Source organism: Amblyomma mixtum, chromosome 9, assembly GCF_055824585.1.
Source record: "Amblyomma mixtum isolate Tamu chromosome 9, ASM5582458v1, whole genome shotgun sequence".
NCBI lineage: Eukaryota > Metazoa > Arthropoda > Arachnida > Ixodida > Ixodidae > Amblyomma > Amblyomma mixtum.
Genome location: NC_143020.1, coordinates 23,460,107 through 23,472,098, shown reverse-complemented (window position 1 = coordinate 23,472,098; position 11,992 = coordinate 23,460,107). Strand labels below are relative to the sequence as shown.

At 51.3% G+C, this 11,992-nt stretch overlaps 1 pseudogene; it reads right to left on the bottom strand.

Annotated features, from left to right (window-relative positions):
- Positions 1 to 7,113: 7,113 nt before the first annotated feature.
- LOC149328511 (uncharacterized) lies at positions 7,114 to 7,799 on the bottom strand (annotated as a pseudogene).
- Positions 7,800 to 11,992: the final 4,193 nt, after the last annotated feature.

The following is an 11,992-nucleotide window of genomic DNA, read 5'->3' as shown; positions in this document are numbered from 1 at the left end:
GCCATCATCAGCCTTCATTCGCACTTTCCTTTTCCTCCTCTTCCCTTCCCCCTGTGTGGAGTAGCAGGCCAGGGCCATGTTACCACCGGCCGGCCTCTCCACCTTTCCCTCATTAAAATTCCTTTCTCTCGCTCTAATCTGGATGACAAGGGGATCCCTGGGACAAAAACAAGAGCTGTTTCAGCGAGCAGCAGACTTATAGGATATTATACGGCGTTCCCTACCAAACACCGCTCGAGAAAGAAAAGGAGCAGTTAGAGGCAATTCTTAGAAACGCATACAAATGCGCTCTTGGACTGCAGGTCACCACTTCGGCGGCGAAATTCCTTAAACTGGGCAAAAACAACACAGTACAGGAACATATCGAGGCCAGCCTTCTCGTGCAGAAAAGAAGACTGGTGCTGTTCGAAACGGGCAGAAACACGTTGCGGTTTATGGGCATGAGAGACGCTTTAAAAGAAATCAACATCACAGAGAGCGTACCAATTGAAATCAGGAGGATCATTGAGATCAGTCCGATTCCGAAAAACATGCATCCAGAGATACATAAGGCGAGAAGAAAGGCAAGATCCGAATTCCACGAAAGAAGCTTCAGCGGGGCAAAAGACGTAGTATAAGTTGACTCAACCACATACAGACGCCGATACGGCTCTGTAGCCACCGTGGTGGATCACCAGCTCAGTAAAATCAACTGCGCTACGATAAAAACCAACAACATCCTCGAGGCTGAGGAAGCAGCATTTGCGCCCGGCATCACCCAGCAGGGTGACGAGCCCCATGAATACAACATTACAGACTCGCAAGAGGCGTGCAGAAGGTACAGCAGTGGTGCATATTCAATGCAGCCATTCGCATGCTCAAGGCGAGCACAATCACTTTTACGAGATGCTTAATCACGTGGACACCAGGCCATGAGGCTGTCAAAGGGAACCAACGTGCGGACGCCAACGCCCGAGCATACGCTAACCGGAAGGCGTGCACCGAAAGGGAACTGGAGGCAGTCACAAGATGGCATGGAGCCATCTCAGAACACCAACGAGCCCTCAGGAGGACCTACCCCGCTCCGCACAAAGACCTTAGTAGACAGCAATCGGCTGCCTGGAGACAACTGCAGACTAATGCATACCCCACTCTGAGTTTAATAAGCAAAATCTATCGTTCCACACATGACAGCAAATGCCCGCTATGCGGTGAACACCCAACGCTTTACCACGTTACATGGACCAGTCAGAAAAAAATGGCTGAGGCTTAACTTGGTTAAGCCTGGAGAATGCGAAGCATCATCGTGTCGGGTAATTTGGAGGCGCACAACAACAGCGACGGCGCGAGGTGGGACCCCGTTTCTCCACTGTCGTGACGTCATCGTGGCACGAGGTGTGACGTCATGTATCACGTGATTTGGAGGCGCACAACCACAGCGACGGCGCGAGGTGGGCCCCCGTTTCTCCACTGTCGTGACGTCATCGTGTCACGTGGTGTGACGTCATATATCACGTGATTAGGAGGCACACAACCACAGCGACGGTTGAGGTGGGCCCCCGTTTCTCTACTGTCGTGACGTCATCGTGTCACGTGGTGTGACGTCATGTATCACGTGATTTGGAGGCGCATAACCACGGTGAAGGGCTGAAGTGGTAGCTAAAGTTGTATGCTTCGCATAAAATCTCTGCCTCTCCCGTAACCGAGAGTAGAGTAAGCATGAAATGTTTACGGGCATAATGCGAAGCGCACGCGGACACGACGAGACGCAGGCCTGACAAGAATGTATATGCAGCGCGTTCGAAACTGTCCGAAGTGCGTAGAGGCGAAAGCGTTTTGAGCACCACTTTGCGTATGTGACACTGGTGATGTTACCACTGGATTACGTCACACATAATTCATGACGAAATAATGACAAATTACTGATTAGTGTGTAATGACTGATTAATGACTAAATACTAATAAACTGCTAATTAATGACGCTTAAGCTTCGCCTTTAGGAGTGGAACGCGACAGCGTGTTGTAGCGCTGCCAGGCAGTCCGCGGGTGGTGGTGGTGGTGGTGGTGAAAACATTTATTAAGAAAGGACAGGAGGTATGCTTGGATCAGCCCGTAAGGGACCGATCCTTACAAACACTAGGTGGAGGTCCCTAGTATGGGGCCCCAGTGGCGGCGGCCGCCACCCGGGAGCGCCCGACTAAGGCTTGTTGGGCCTGTAAGCCATGGCAGCCGAGCAGGGTCGCCTCCCAGTCCTCCCGGGTTGGGTTGGGGATGGGGGGAATAGCCGGGTTGGAGGGGCAGGCCCACACCATGTGATAGGTGTCAGAAGACACCGCACTACAGTGCGGGCAGCTGCCGTTACAGGAGGGGTCAAAATGCTTTAGTGCTGCCGGGCACAGTAATGTATTGGTGAGAAGGCGGAGAAGGAGCCGCTCATCCGCCTTCTTGAGGCCTTTACATGGGCTTGGGTAAAGGCGATGACTGTTTTGATAGTAGGCTGTAATTTCTTTGAATGTATACACCGGATTAAAATCCGGTTCCTGATCGGGTGGGGAGGAGAAAACAGCCCGGTGAGAGAGCGCGCGGGCGGCTGCGTCTGCTGCCTCGTTTTCTGCCAACCCCTGATGAGCAGGGGCCCATATGATGTAACGGTGTGCGGAACGCCACCACCCGTTCGACGTGATGCTTCGTGCTTTGAACGCGACGCTTTTTGAGGGAAGGAAATTACGCAGTAATTCTCTGCCATCTCGGTGGACACCCGAGCCGCACCTTACAGGAAGGTAGGAACGCCACCACCCGTTCGACGCGATGCCTTGCCCTTTGAACGTAACGTTTTTTGAGGACAGGAAATGGAGCAGTAATTCTCTCTCATCGCGGTGGACACCCGAACCGCACCGTACAGGAAGGGAGGAACGTCACCATCCGTTCGGCGCGATGCGTTGCCCTTTGAACGAAACGCTTTTTGAGGAAAGGAAATGGCGCAGTAATTCTCTGTCATCTCGGTGGACACCCGAACCGCACCATACAGGAAAGGAGGAACGCCACCACCCGTTCGGCGCGAAGCTACCGGCGCTTGTATGCCGGTCCTGTAGGAGGGCTTAGAGAGTCTCGTTAAATCTCGTACGGTGCCCGGATGTGGCATTTATGTGCTTTTTGCACGCGTTATTAGAAATCGGAAATTATAATTCCCTGCATTATCAAACACACAGCTCGACTGATTCTTGATAAACATTGAGAAGGCACTGGCAGCAGTTATTCTTTGTGACTCGTTTGGAGACCAACCGGCGCTTGCATGCCGGTCGCGTAGGAGGGCTTAGAGAGTCTCGTTAAATCTCGTTGTCTCGTACGGTGCCCGAATGTTCTCGTTTCGGAGCCCGGATGATGGCTCTCGGTCTCGGCGTCACGTCACCACACTGCCGACAACGGGAGCTAAAAGCATTTCATGCTTAAAATAAAAATGCACGCAGCGCTGATAAACAACACACCAACACCGGAGCAGTGGGAGGCTACGCTATCCAGCTCGAAGCCTGAAGAGCAGCTCAAGCTGATCGACAGGGCTCGCAAAGCTATAAACCCCACTGGGGTCCTGGACTGAGGGCTCCCCTACGCTGAGAGAACCGCTGAGACAATAAAGTTTTTCATTCATTAATTCGTTCTCATGATGTCATCCTTGCCTGCGACGTCCTCTCGGCACACACTGCAGTGATGATTTTCCCGTGCTGAACTCTCGCTTTCTTCGGTGTGTAAGGTTTCGTTGTGTGACCTGTTTAAGCTTCTTGTAGCTGCAGACACCAACACCCCTCCGTTCTCTTCTGCCCTCGTTCTGCTCTGACCTGACTCTTCCCTCAGCAGCCCTGTTCTTTTTACTACCACCGCTGCTCGCACCCGCCATCCCCGGCTTTTCTACTTCTTTTCGCCGTTCTCACGATTTCCGACGTCCACAGTGCAATATATGTCTCCAACACATTATTCTTGACCGTCATCTGTCCTTCTCGGGGAATGCCTCCGTCGTATTAAAGAACTGGACCCTGCTCTTGTTTACGAAGACTCCGATCACCGTGCCTGTCCCGAGATCGCGGCCCTGGACTATTGGGCGAACGCGCCCGAATTGCTTCCCGTCGACGACTTTCCTTGTGCCATCGTTACCGACCTTCTGCCCACTCAACATGACCAGATATTGAACCTTCTCTAAAGCATCAGCACGTCTTTTGACTTTTCCCTACCTACATTGGGCAGTGCGTTGGCTGCCGCTGACTAAATTCGCAAAGGTACGCACGCCTCCTTGTGCCAGCAAAACCCTACCGCGATTCGCCCTCTGAGCTCCAAGTGGTCTGCGAGAATGTAGACGATGTACATCAGCGCAGCATCATACAGCCCTCTCACAGCCCTCGGGCTTCTCCTAAGGTCCTATTCAGCAACAAAGATGGCTCCATCAGGTTTTGTGTGGACTGCTGCCTTATCCAGAATATTACCCGAAAAGATGCTTATCCGCAACCCCGAATCAATGAGGCATTGGATTGCTAGAAGGGAGCGGAGTATTTTTTGTCCTTAGGCTTACTCTCCGGGTACTGACAAGTCTCGATGGCTGCCGATTACAGGCCGAAAACCGCCTTCTTCGCCCCAGACGGCTTTTACGAATTCAATGTGATGCTATTCGGCCTGTGCGATGCCCTAGCTACACTTCAGAGAATGATGGATAATGTTCTCAGCGGGCTGAAACGTGTTGCTTGCCTATGGTATAAGCATGAAGTTGTCGTTTTTTCCTAATTTTCTTCCCATTTATTGCGCCTTCGGCGCTTGGTCACGTGCCTTAATCAAGCCGGGCTGCAGCTAAGCCTGAAGAAATATTACTTTGGGAGCCACGAAGCTGACGATTTTAGGACATGTCATCTCCAAGGATGGTGTTCTTCCTCACCCTGCCAAACTGCGCGGCCGCCGATTTCCGCAAATCGACCATCTTCAAAGAACATGGCAGTTTTACCCAACTCCGTTCCGTTACAGCCGTTACCCTGCCCTAGCTGCCACTTCCGCCGCGTCGTAGTGCACTTTACAGCTCGAGTCTAGAAAGACGCGGGTTCGATCCCGGCCGCGGCGGCTGAATTTCTTTGGAGGAGAAATTCGAGGCTTGTGTACTGTGCGATGTCAGTGCACGTTAAAGAACCCCAGGTGGTCGAAATTTCCGGAGCCCTCCACTACGGCGTCTCTCATAGCCTTATGGTGAATTCCAATGGCAGATCGGGATCAAGTTTTTCTGCTCGGTTTGGATCAGTCGTATTCCAATGGTAAAATGGGAGCGCGAGTTGTATGTTCCAATGGCAGATCGGGATCAGACGGAAATCCCGGATCGCTCCGTGGAGCAGCGATTCTTGATCTGCCGAAATCGGCGGATTTGACCGGAACCTCGCGTGACGTTTTCTTTTCCGCCGCGTCTGCTTCCGGTCGCGACCGGCAGCAGCCGCTTCGTTCCTGTCGTCGCTACGTGGTGAGCCGGGCGAGCCGGGACAGACGGGCACTTTCCAGTCAACAGTGGACGGCAATGATCTTGCTTCGAGCCGTGCGGCACTAATTTTGCTTCATGGAAGTGACAGTTCCGACTCGGGCACTGAAAGCTCAGAGTCCAGCAGTGAAGATTCGTCTGAAACGGACAGCGAGTGTGAAGCTGCCGGCCTGTATATGCCTGCCGCCGGCGTCAGAAAAATGCGCTAATATTCTTTGCTCGCGTTCATAACAAGCCCTGGAGTAGAGGAATGTAACAAATGAATCATTTTTGAGGATCGTTGGCCAATACCGAGTTGCTGGTAGAAGTGATAACTGCGATACAAGCAAATTTCTTCCTGATGCCCAGTGCGGCTGGCCTGCTGTCTGCTAGCTCCGCTGTTGGAGGCGTCGCAGAAATCGATCATGTCTTTATTTTATTATGAGACGAGGAACACAGTAAAACGGTGACGCGAGTAGCACCTTTACTACAGCGCTGGCCAATTCCGAAGCGCCCTCAGCTGCGGCATCGATGAAAAACAGTTAGGCTTAGCGACGACTACGGCAGCCAGGGAGAAACGTTGGCCGGGGGGCAGCGCAGTTAGTCGCTCGGCGTGTCCGCGGGCGGCGTCGTTGCCGAAAGCTCGACTGTCTCGCTGATTGGTTCAGCGGCTTGCGTCTCGCAGTCGCAAGGCTGGAAAATCGAGCAGCGAGCAAATTGCCTGCGCGTCGTCCGCCACTTCTTTCGTGAACGGTAGGGACAGGCTCACCGGCTCTCCGAAGACCGCGGCCGCATACTCGCGTGTTCACGGAGAGTGGACCATCCTGTACATACGCTTTGGTTTTGGTTTTACATTACGGCCTTCGTACTACCCCCTTTTTGTTTCGCCGAGACGGCGTAACGCAGAGATCGCGCCTCGCGCAACTCCTGTCGCACTCGAACACGAAGCTAGCAGCGCTAGCAGGGCGTCCGCTCCGCCGGCCGTGGCCTCCGCGATCGAAGCGCGCTTTTGCTCCGGCCGGCCATCCCATTCGCACGGAGAGAGCGTAATTTGAGAGAGCGGTGTGACCGCTCCTCTCGCCGCACGGTGGCGCGCTTACCCCATGCGTGCTTTCTCTGAGGCGGTCGTGCGTAAACCGCGAAAACGCTGCTGTCGCAGGTCTGTGTGCGATGCGCGCTAGAAAATTACCGCACAGGAGCGCCGGCAAAGGACAAGATAGCTTACTGGTATAATATCTTCCTAAATTCGGAAGCAGACTTAGGACCGAGATAAAGCAGATCGTCATAAGAGCGTTTTTTTTTATTTGTGCAGTTGTATATGGCACCAAACATGAATTACTTTACATTTGAGCACAGCGGTCAATTTTAATTTTGCTATCCACGTAAACGTTAGTTTAGAGCCTTAAATTATATAGAGAGATTAGCGTTCTGTCGGTTTTCCTGTGTAGCAATGGTATTTCATTTGAACTTTAATGCATCCAATAAACGTTTGCTTTCGGCGCTTGTAGATATCAGTCAATTCCTTTTTCCCTGTCAAATGTTGGGCAGGGCCGTGCCCAACAGCCTTTAGTGCATAAGGTTTTTTGGCGCATATAGCCTGATTGATTTAATTACGCAGAATAAACCAGATCTATAATGTTTCTCGCATAGTGTTCATTCTAAATACGGAGCACTTTGCTGTGGAGCGGCTGGCTGGCGAGCTTTTTTTGCGGTATATGCTGCCCTATAGTCTGTGACAGTAGCTCCTACGTTAGATAAGATTGGCCTCACGAAATTATCGAACACCACAGATACTGTGCTTGCGGAGTGGTCCTCCCTTGCTTTGCCAACAAAAAGGGAGCACTGCCAGATCCTCGAAAGTAATAGCTGCAGCCAGCTGCTGCCGCACGTTGCTTATTTTTATATGCGGCGGGGCAATATCAAGCCTTCTTAGTGGCCACCAGAACACTGACGAACTCTGATTTTGGGTAGGTTAATGCCCCCCCCCCCCCCTTGACTGTAGGTTAATGAGTCAGCAACGGACTAGACCCATCCGACTGGTAAAGGGCAGGCCAGGAGCTGCACCTTCTACGTTCTTCAAGAGCTCTCGCCACGAACCCTGCTATGTAAGCAATGCTGGCATTTGTGATACCTGATGGCGGCCGCTGCAGTGAGATAGAAAATGCCCATATAAGTATCCCGACCATGATCCCGACCTAGACTTTCTGCAATGTATTGCAAAATTTTCAAATCATGGCATTGTTGCCACTCAGTTATTATAGCTTTAACATAAAAAAAAAGTGGTCGCTTTTTGGTTGCACTTCATGGGTGGAGTAGGTGAACGAGTGGGCATCGCTTTCAAGGATGTGAAGAAAAAACTCAGCGCGATGGCAAGCAATTTAGACGACATGTCGCAAGGTGAAAGCATGTGTTGCCCCCATCAACTCTTAAATTACCACAAAAGCTGCATGGAGAAGACATTCGCAACTGTTTAACAATGTACCTCAACTTCTCTGTCACCTCAGGAACGAGTCAGAAAAAAACTGCCTGCGTATGCCTAGTCATTCAGTGTCGAAGCGCGCCAACAAAGCTGGTGCAGCGGCTGAAAGTGCAGGCAGTGCCGGCCGGACGAGCGCCGCTCGATGCTTACGATGCTTAGGCTAAGACCGCCACCTCGCGGCGTTTTAGGGAACTAGCAGCATTACACTCTTCTGCTGGGCGAGGCGCCGAATGGGACGGCCGGAGCAACGGCGCGCGCCGCCGCCGGAGCAGATCGCGGCGGCCACGCGCCGGCGCGCCTAGTTTCCGCGGTCGCCGCTGCGGCGCTGGCGTCGCGCTCCCGAGGGATCACTGGCATTCCAATCGCAAACTGGGAGGTGGCAAATCTACGCGATCTGACGCGCTCCGTACGCGATCCGACGGAGCGGTCTCGATCTGCCATTGGAATTCAGCATTAGTCGCATTGGGACGTTAAACCCCATAAACCAAACCAAACCAGCTACTTGGGCTAACAGCCAATGGGTCACCGTAGCCGTTGACCACCTCACCCATTACGTTTCGTCATCCTGCAGCATTCTACCGTAATTACTGCTAAGTGACCGCGTCCGTGTTTTTCTCTTAGACGCCGTCGAGGCGTTGCTAAAGCAATGCCAAATTGTTCCTCGCTGCACCAACGCATATCGCCCCCAAACCAACGGTTTGAGAGAGCGGTTCAATCGCACTGTCGGTGACAGGCTCACCATGTACTTTGATACCGCCCACTCCAAATGAGACGAAGTACTCCCTTTCGTCACGTTTGCGTATAATACGGCTGCGCAGGCAAAAACGGAACTTCCTTTCTTTCTCTTATACGGCCGGGAGCCTACATCCACCATGGACAGCATCCTTCCCTATCGCCCTGAGCCTTCCGAGACCAAGCCTCTTTCGCAAGCTCACATGTTTGCCGAAGATTGTCGGCAACTTGCACGCTCTCTCACCACGCAGCTGCAGTGGCAAATAGGCACCGTCGGGACTCCTCGAACCCTGCCGCGTCATATCCCTGCGGCGCACTCGTTTGACTCTGGGCGCCTGCTTCCACTCCCGGCCTTTCGACCTAACTGCTTTCCCATTGTTGTGGACCCTACCACATTCTGCAACAATCTTGTCCAGACAGCTGCGTGATTACCCGCAACGCGACAGTCAATTACAGGCAACGTAACAACAGTACCTGGCGCAAATGGCTGCGACGCCGGCGGCCGTGTTACTCCTGCAGCGTTGAGGGGCGACTGTCGTCATGTAGTTTGTTGGAGTCTACAGCTTTTTCTATATCATCACTGCGTCGAGGAGTTCAGACGTTGCTGTGTTGTTTTGTAACACTAGCACGAACGCTGCGCTTCACTTCGTCCGCGGTACGGTGCATTTGTGTTTCGTACAGTTTAGTGTTATTGTGCTGTTAGCGCCTAGTGAGTGGTGTTATCTGCTGCTGATGGCGTTGTTGCTAGTTGGGCGATATCCTGACGTGTAAACCCCACTAAAGAGGGAGAGTCCCTTACTTGCGCCCAGCGTGTTTTTTAGCACCTTGCATTGCTCTCCGAGTTCTGCCACTTGCACATGAGAGGATCGTGCGTCGCACAAATCCTAGAGCTGCGTGGTAGTGGGCTTTGCTCAATCGTGTCACCGTAACATCGCTGCATTCGACGACCTCCTGCAATAGATAGTCTCGGTTATAAAGGCGTTTATGTAGCCTCAGGAACTTATAACAGAACATCGGCATACCCCAGAACAACAGGTGCGAAGGTTGTGCGAAGAAGAGGGCTACGCTCGTGCCGCTGCCCACTGATGACGTCCACCTGGACAAAACGGACAACATTCCTAATTGGCTTCACATCGAGTGCGCTGCCGGCTACCCTCTTGCAACCGGCTGACAAATGTTTCATGCAAGAAGTGCAATGCTGCTCTCTGCTTCAACAGGGAGCGAAACTGCTTTGCTTTGTTCCATTAGCAGAACCATCAGCATGAGAGGGGCAAAGTCAGTGACGTCACCTCACTGCAGGAGTTTCACTGTTAAAGTTGAACAGATTTTCGGTTTTCTGCAATAAATTTTGTTATTTCACTTACTCTCTACATATTTGTCAATTTTTCTTTCCTTTTTCTTCTTATCCTATGTTATTGTTTATTTCCACGAAATATATCCACAAAATATACCCGCCGCCGCGGTGGCTCAGTGGTTATGGTGGTCGGCTGCTGACCCGAAAGACACGGGTTCGATCCCGGCCGCGGCGGTTGAATTTCTTTGGAGGATAAATTCTAGAGGCCCGTGTACTGTGCGATGTCAGTGCACGTTAAAGAACCCCAGGTGGTCGAAATTTCCGGAGCCCTCCACAACGTCGTCTGTAAACCATTAGTCGCTTTGGGACGTAAAACCCCATAAACCAAAGCAACAAAGTATACCCTTAACTTCATGGTGTATCATATGTGATACGCGAAGAAAAGGCTGTTATAAATTGCAACTGTGTAGTTTTTTTTTTAAATGAAGGAAGGCATGAGAGTTTCTGTTACAAATCCAGGCCAGTAAAATTTTTTTGCGTCAAAAGAAAAATTCATGCGGTAAGGGGTTAACAATAAATGAAACAATTCAAGAACAGAGTGCGGCTGCCGAAACCGCCTGACGAGCTAATCGCACATCAAGTAAGAAGGGGGAAAAAAGAGGATCTGCTTCTTAAGCGCAGCCTTGGGAAAATGCTGTCGGAAGAAATAAGGTAAAAAATAGTTTTAACAATTAAACTATCCTTATTGCGCGAGGCTAGTGTGGACCCTTTGCGACGCAGCTTTCGGGTCGGATACCAAGTCTTTAGAAATATGACTGAAGAAGTTGAGGCGGACTTCATTCCTCGTTTCTACAGGTAGTTTCAATTCTGGAAGCTGCAACACGGCGCAATAAGGGTATAGACGCAAAAAGAGAACCTCCGCTGCCCAACTGACACCCAGCGCCACCAGGTATTAAAATGAGCCGTCACATGTTAAAACGCACAATACAAGGCTTCGGAGATGGGGTGACGTAACCGCTGGCTTGTCAGCCTTCTGTTGGGTGCGCAGACTTCCTAAGTGAGCTTTTCTGCTCTCAAAAGCAAGATATTTTTAAGATTAACTTAGCAGCACGACGTATTCGCCGCAGTTCGCGGTCTACGTCGATGCGGGCCGTACGTTCATAGTACTGCTGGAAATATGCCACCGTTTATGCTGCATGTCGACGATTGGCTGGCCTCATACGAGCGCGTCAGCACTTAAAATAGGTGAAACCATTCCGCTAAATTGAGGAACGTCCTCTTATACCTCAAACATGTTGCCAATCTACGGCTTCTCCACCATGAAGCAGACTTTTGCACCTGGTCCTTATTTAAGACGAGTTTCGCCGACGTTTGCGGCTGTCCCGCTGTGCGGAAACTCCGCTCTGAGCAACATCTCCGTGCTCGAGCAAAGCTACCGGCCGAAACCTTCGCGAGCTATTTTGAAGACATCCTTGGTTTAAGTAAACGCATCAACCCTTAGATATCCGACGCAGAAAAACTTAACCACATTCTTAAAGAGATCGCCGATGACGCTTTCCAGATGCTCCTGGCTAAGAACTCGGCCTCCGTCAGTACCGTCACACGCTCCGTCATGACGCCGTCATTAGGCTCTTCTATCAACCACCACCAACCTGCGCTTTAAATAAGCACCTTTAAAAAGTATCTAAAAATGCGGTCTGTTTGCGTCTATACATCGACGATGTTTCTTTTCATTTACGAACATCCTCTGTTTTCCGGTTTTCTGAACTGTTCTTTGAAACACCCGGTACAATGCATGCAAAACTGTGATGTTTTGCCGAACATCTGTGCTGTGGAATGGCACCTACCGCAATAGTTTCAAACCCACAAAAACGCCCACCCTCGAGTGCGCCTCGCTCATTGCACAATGATGACGCCTTCTGCTGGCGGTGAACTGCGGATATGAGCAAGAAAAAATGCAGAATAACCAATCCCAGTGGCGCATTGGTTACGGCAATACTATGATTTGAGCTAGTTGGTTGTAGCATGACAT